We start from the raw sequence: 7,717 nt of genomic DNA, 5'->3' as shown, positions 1-7,717 counted from the left end.
TTGCTTTTCTGGGTGCCTGATGTCCTCTGCCGGCATTCAGAAGTTGTTTTGTGGAATTTACTCGACGTTTAAATGCTCTTTTGATGAATTTGTGGGGGAGAAAGTGTTCTCCCTGTCCTACTCCTCCGCCATCTTGGCTCCTCCCTCTGATTTACATCTTGAAAATCACACTCAAAGAATCCCATTTGAGAAGATCCTTATTAAAATATTATTTTTTATCACAATCATTTTCCTCCAATTTTCATGTGTATATATTTCTCTATTTCTCCAGATACCAAAGTCAGACAAGACACCACAAGATAAGAAAACTACAGGCCAATATCCCTAATGACTACTGATGCAAAAATCCTCAGTGAAATACTAGCAATCTGAATCCAACAGAACATTAAAAGGATCATACCAAGGTCACACCCATGACCAAGTGGGATTTACCCCTGGGCTGCAAGGATAGTTAATATATGAAAATCAATTAGTATAACATACCACATTAATAATACAAAGCAAAAAATTAGCATAAAGCCTTAAAATGGCATGACTGTCTCAACAGATGTACAAAAAGAATTTGACAAAAAGCACTCATGGTAAAAACTCTCAACAAGCTAGGAATAAAAGGAAAGCACTTTATCTATGAAAAGCTCATAGATGACACTGTATGCAGTGGTGAAAACCTAAATGCTTTTCTTCTAGGATCAAGAACAGGACAAAAATGAACACTTCTATTCAACATAGTACTAGAAATCCTGGTCAGAGCAATATAACAAGAAAAAATAATAAAGACATTTAAATGAAGGCTAAAGAAGTAAAATTGTTCCTATTTGCTGATGATATGTTCACATATGTAGAAAATCCTAAAGATCCAGGGGAAAAAAAAATTTAGAACTAGTATATTAATTCAGTAAACCTTGCTGAGTAATTTTTGATCAGGCACCAGACTTTAAGAAATTTGCCTTTTGAGGGGGAGAGATATTTTGAATTCTTATAAATATTCAAGCTATTTTGAGGGAACTCACTTAAGTCACAGTGGAAGGGGTTTGATCCTCATAGGTATCGCTTTTAATCTTTCTGCGGCAGTAGTAATGCAACATTTAGCCTAGGTTTATATCTTCATTGGAGAAGGCAATGGCACCCCACTCCAGTACTCTTGCCTGGAAAATCCCATGGATGGAGGGGCCTGGTGGGCTGCAGTCCATGGGGTCGCGAAGAGTCGGACACGACTGAGCTACTTCCCTTTCCCTTTCCCTTATATCCTCATTCAGAGGCAAGAACTGTGTTTTCTATTCAATGCTCCATGAATCATGACATTTTTCAGTCTGTTGGAAACAGGCCCGTTCACAGATCTGTTTAAGGACTAGACACTGCTCCCTCTAATAACAGAGTCTGATGTGGGTCCTTCTCAGGCCTCGTGTGTTTCCTCACATGCATGATGTCACTCAGCTGAATACTTGAAAACCCTCTGCAGATTTCCAGAGTCCTTTGTGCAGCTGTCTTCTGCTTCCTGATAGTCTGGCCATCTTTATCTTTCTGGACTCTTGGCTCTACCCACTTGACTCAAAGAGTTAATGAGTACCACCTGGATGCTTATTCTCTGAAAACTCATGACATTAAGCTGGAGAAACTGCAGAACTCATTTGTTTCTTATCTTTAAGGAATTACTTTTCTTTTTTGCTACCTACCCAATGTCTTGCAAACAATTTAATTTTTGGTTGTTTCAAGTGATTGCATTGATCTGTCTCCTATTCTTCCAACGTGGCCAGAGGTAGAAATCCCAGTGCATTTTTTAAATGAATTTTTAAAATCTGGAATAATTTCAGTGAAGTCTGAAGGAAACTCAGAATAGCTTTAGAATAATAGATTGTAACATTTTTGTTACAATGGCTTAATATTGAGCATCCAGGCTGTTATGTACTGCATCAAGTCTTTGCATGTGGAGTGATTTTCTGAAGCAGCAACTTGGAAGCAATTGTGACTTCTCCAGGTTTGGAGTAAGAGCAAACCAGGGAGAGAGAGAGAATAGTATCAGGAGTAACTGAAAGCCTGTGGGTGGGTTGTAAACCAGGAAACCATGTCATATGGAAAGATAGCACAAAAGAGGGGGTACAGTGAGGCACTATCCAATATGGTAGATCCAGCCGGGCAATGGCTAGTTATCAGCCTGATAATAGCTAATAAAAACTGGTATATATTTTACACTTACAATAGCTAATAAATAGTATATATTTTACACTTACAGCATGCTTATTTGACTTGTCACAAAAGAATGTGCCACAAGTGTAAAACACATTACCAGGTTTTGAAGGCTTTAATGAAAAAATTTGATAATAATTTACATTAATCACATATTGAAATTATATTTGGGGCATATTTGAGCTAAATAAAATCATTATTGGAGATAATTTTATCATGTTTTTCACTTCTATAGTGTGGCTACTAGAAAATATAAAAATGCATGTGTGGCTTTCATTTGTGGTTCACATTATATTTTGAATTGGATAGCACTTTTAATACACTTAGTCCAGAGACTCCAGTGTGATCTATAGACTCTTTCTCGGTGAAACTGTATAACTGCTCCCACAAACAAAAGGTTGAATACAGTCTAAGGTTCTCTCTACTATTTTGGAAACCATCTCTGGGCCCAGTGAAGAATCTCTATCAGGAAATGTTAACTATCTTAACGCCAGTCATGTCATTTGGGAGCATGGAGAAGCGAGTACTTCTGCCCTGGGATTTGACTGGGCTTCTGGGCCAAGATAAAAAGTGGGAACAAAGTAGGAAACAAATTAAGAATTCAGATTCTGACATCTCCCACAATAATCTTTTCTTCTCTTTGTCACCAACTATTTTTTCTACCCAGTATCTGTATCCATCTAACTTAAGTGAAGCTCCTGGGAGTAAATACTTTTTTGTCTTCTTCATTATTTAAAAGTTGTGTGCAGTATTACTAGCCATAAAAAAGAACGAAAGTTTTTTTTCCATTTGAGACAATATGTATGAATCTATAAGGTATAATGCTTAGTAAAATGTCAGACAGAGAAAGACAAATAGTGTATGTTTTCATTTATAGTTGGAATCTAAAAATTAAAGCAGATAAACAAGTATAACAAAAACATACTCACAGAACAAAAAACCAAACTAGTGGTTAACTGAGAGGACAGATCTAGGGGGAGGAGCAAAATATTAATAGGTGAAGGGATAAAAGTAAAAAATAAATAAGTTACATGGGCATATTTTTCAGCCCAGGGAATATAGTCCACATTTTATAATAACTTCATATGGAGCATAATCTATAAAAATAGAAAATTACTATGTTGCACACCTGAAACTAATATTGTAAATCAACTACACTCCAATTTATAAAAATGTTTGCATGTGTGATTTTTTTTTTTAAGCAAAATAATGTAGACCTAACAACAAATGTGAGCAATTTTGTATACCCCACTTGAAACTTTGAGATCCATGGTCCTAGAATCTGGGGATTTTATTTCATAGCCATAAAGTAACAACTGTAAAATATGAATTATTAAAGTATGAGCAGACCCCAGAGAAACTTGATTGATAATGGCAGAAAAATGAAATTATTGACAGTGAATGAGCTGATGATTATTTGATCATGATTAGATGCAACACCTCCCATATCACCATGTAACCTCTAAATAAGGAGCCATTCCATAATGAACTGGAAATCCAGCTAAGACCTAGCCTTGTGAAGGGATTTTCTGTATGAAGAACTTACTCTTTGAATACCACCTTGTTAAACTGAAATCCAAGAAGCCTCAGAAGGTTTGAATAGCCATTGTGTTCTACAATGAGGACTTGGAGAATTTTTCTTTTTTTGCTTTGATATTCATATATTTTCAACATAGGTACACAATTGTTGGCAAAGTACAATTAGTAAAATTAGTAAAGCAATTTTATGCTGTTTTCTTTACTGAAACTCCCACATTGTCTGTAAAATTTGTAGTCCGCCATACTATTTTCAAACTTCTAATTCTATTCAAAAGACAACGCCTCCCACAGGCAGCAGTCTTGCCTCCCTCCTCACCTGTGCCCCTCACAGGTGAGCTTCCTGCCAGCCCCTAGGGAGATCTTTGCCACAAGCCTTCATCCCCACCCAAACACATCTGCAGCTGTACTCAGCCTTGTCCTGATATTTTCGTACTGTGGCATTTTAAGCACCACAAGAGATACAAAGGGAAGTAGAAGAAATGCTCTGGTTTTCTCAATGTTTTCATTTTCCTTGAGGAAAAAGCACATACTTTGGCTGAAATACAGCAGTAAAATATATGAATAAGTGAGACACTTAAGGAACACACACACACACAATAGCTTTGAAGAAAATGCTAAATATTAAAACTATTACAAAATGTCGGAAGAAAATAATGTGATAATTACCCACCAAAAAGCCTGAATTTGAAAGATTTACAGCTATCAGACACCAAATTGAACAGGCTAAGCAGCGAAAACTGCAAAGTCAGTTCACTCAGTGTTTTCAATTCTTTTTCATGATATGGCACACACATAATATTTATAAACTCACTAGGGCAAACTGAGAAACAGTTAATGGGTCAGAAGTAACCAGTCAAGGGATCTAATTATTCCAGGCCCTGCCTGGGTACCTTCCTGAGGGTGTCCATCTCAGCACATTAAAGCTGTGTTTGTGTCCTCGGTCACTTCATTTGTGTCCCATTCTTTGAGACCATAAGGACTGTAGCCTGTTAAGCTCCTCTGTCCATGGGGTTCTCCAGGCAGGAATAATGGAGTAGATAACCATACACTCCCCAAGGGGATCTTCCCAACCCAGGGACTGAACCCATGCCTCCCACACTGCAGGCAGATTCTTTAACCCACTCTTCCACCTGGGAAGCCCAAAGCTATATTTAAATGACATGTGTCTGTTGGAAATTTTCGATTTATAAAACAATACCTTTCTGGGCCACTCCTTCCAAAGAGATAAGTTTTTTGTTGTTTCATTTTGTGTTTTTACTGTGAGATTACATCATCTGACCTAAAGGCAGCAATCTAGAGGCACATTCACAACTATGAATTAATTTAGCATGAGAACTCTGACAAAAAGAGGTATCTTAAACTGCACTCTGGCTGACTAAATTACAACCGTTCTATAGGGCCTGATGTGAGACTTTCAAAAAGTACAAAAAAAAAAAAAAGATTTTTTTTTAATGGAGAGTCTTTAAGAATACAGCAATAAGATTTACAAGGGAACAGAAAACATGGGTAAGAAGACGACAAAGGGAGAAAGAGAGAAAGAAATACTAAAAGCTGAATAGGAAAAACACATGAATAGAAAAAAATCAGAGAAGGACATGTTAAGTTAGGGATGTAATGCATTTTCCTGAGAAGGAAATGATATCTCTTCCTTCTAAGGCACCAGTTAGTAAAAGTCTCTGCTCTGAGTCACAGAACTGCCCTCAGATCACAAAAGGAATCCTGACCTCTGAAACGCCATGCTGTTTCCATGCAGGCTGAGGGCCCATTTTCAGAGAATTCAGTCTTCTTCTGTGTCTTCCGACTATGTACCAAACATAGTTTATTCCTGCTCCTTGCCACCTGTAAAACATACGTACAACTACCCCTAAAGCCAGTTCAGTACCAATGCTCATTTCTGCACAGCCTCTCTTGGACTCCAATGTGACCACAGGAATGTTGTGAAGCTCCTCAGCTCCACTGAAAGACTACTTTCTCATGAATCACCCTGTGAAATTGATAATACTTCTTGGAACACCACTTTGTAAATGCTAGTAGGTAAATGTAAAGCAATTTATCAGTTTCTTATTCTATAAGGAAGTATTTCATTTCTTCCTCGTCTTCATACATACCTTACTTCAGAAATCTTCTCAAGGTTTTTATACATATCATCTAACATTTTTGTGCCATCAAACACACATCTCAGTCACAGCAAACTCCATTTATGAATACTTCATGCATTTCCCAAAATCCCATTATGGTCAGTTGCAAAAAGGGCCATACATTCATCCCATCCATTTATGCATGTCCCCTACACACTATGAGTTTGAAGTAATGTCTATCAAGTAGTTAAAACTATTTCTGAACACTTTAATACAGAAAAAGTGTGAGTTAACTGTGTGTCTGCTCAGCCATGTCCAAATCTTTCTGACTATTCAGACTGTAGCCCATCAGCCTCCTCTGCCCAAGAAGTTTTCCAGGCAAGAATATTGGAGTGGGTTGCTGTCATTTTCTACTTCAGGGATCTTCCCAACTCAAGGATTGAACCTGCATCTCTTGTGTCTCCTGGATTTGCAGGTGGATTCTTTACCACTGCACCATCTGGGAAGCCCACAGAACAGGATAAATGGAGGCAAATATTTATAACTCTGTGCCTTGCTTCAGTAAATGGTCATTAGTAAGTGGGCTGTGAGGGAAGGTTTGCAGTGTTCTTGTACATTGGGCCTTACTCTCTCTTCCTAGTCTTTGGAGCCCTCACATTGGTGGGTGGAAAAAAATAGACATGTCTACTAGAGGATGAGACTGCACAACCCCACAGAGTACAGACTAGCTTACCCAGCTGAAGTCTGTCCGTGGTCAACCATTCTGTCCACTACTGAACCCTTTGCACAAGATTATTATTATCCATGTGGCCCTAGATGAACTGAATCAGACCAGAAAATCACCCAGTCAACCCAGCGAACTATGAGAAGTAATAGAGATGTGTTGTTTTAAACAAGAGGTTCAGAAACTTTTTCTGTAAAGAGTCGTATAGGAATTTTTTTTTTATTTTGTAAATCATTTTCTCCCTTTCTCAATTATTCAGCTCTAGAGTTATAGCAAGAGAGCAGTCATAGACAACAGACAATTGAGTGAATACAGCTGTGTATCAATTAAACTTCACTTAAACTTAATTTATAGCTCCAGTAAAAGTTCGTCACATTAGTTTTCTGACCCCTGTTTTAAACCAGTAAGATTTAAGGTGGTTTGTTACATAGCAAAGCTAAAAGAGACACTTATTTTATTGTAGTTTTTTTCTCACCTTCCCAACATAGTTAACTACTCCAGCTTGTCCTTTAGATTCAGTAGAAGCACCATTTCAGAAAGTCTTAATGCATTGGTTTTGGAATCACTGATCCAAATTTGAGTCTTAATTCTACCACACACTATATACGTGTTTGAGATTTGGGAAAGTTATCCTGTCTTGAGCTTTACTTTATTCCATCTACAAAACAGGCCTGTGTGTGCTCAGTTGCTCAGCTGTGTCTGACTCTTTGTGACCCCATGGACTATAGCCCTCCAGGCTCCTTTGTCCAGGAGATTTTCCAGGCAAGAATACTAGAGTAGGTTGCCATGTCCTCCTCCAGGGGGTCTTCCTGACCCAGGGATCAAGCTCATATCTCTTGGGTCTCCTGTACTGAGAGATGGATTCTTCACCACCAGCACCAGCTGGGAAGCCCTAAAAAGTGAAAGTCGCTCAGTCATGTCCAACTCTTTGTGACCCCTTGGACTACACAGTCCATGGAATTCTCCTGGCCAGAATACTGGAGTGGGTAGCCGTTCCTTCCTCCAGGGGATCTTCAAACCCAGATCCCTACATTGTGGACATATTCTTTACCAGCTGAGTCACCAGGGAAGCCCAAGAATACTGGAGTGGGTAGCCTATCCTTTCTCCAGTAGATCTTCCCCACCCAGGGATGGAACTGGGGTCTCCTGCATTGCAGGTAGATTTTTTTTTACCAGCTGTCCTACCAGGGAA

This window comes from Bison bison, unplaced genomic scaffold, assembly GCF_000754665.1.
Source record: "Bison bison bison isolate TAMUID 2011002044 unplaced genomic scaffold, Bison_UMD1.0 scf7180017864356, whole genome shotgun sequence".
NCBI lineage: Eukaryota > Metazoa > Chordata > Mammalia > Artiodactyla > Bovidae > Bison > Bison bison.
The sequence above is the reverse complement of the archived record's forward strand: the minus strand, read 5'-3'. Positions refer to the sequence as shown.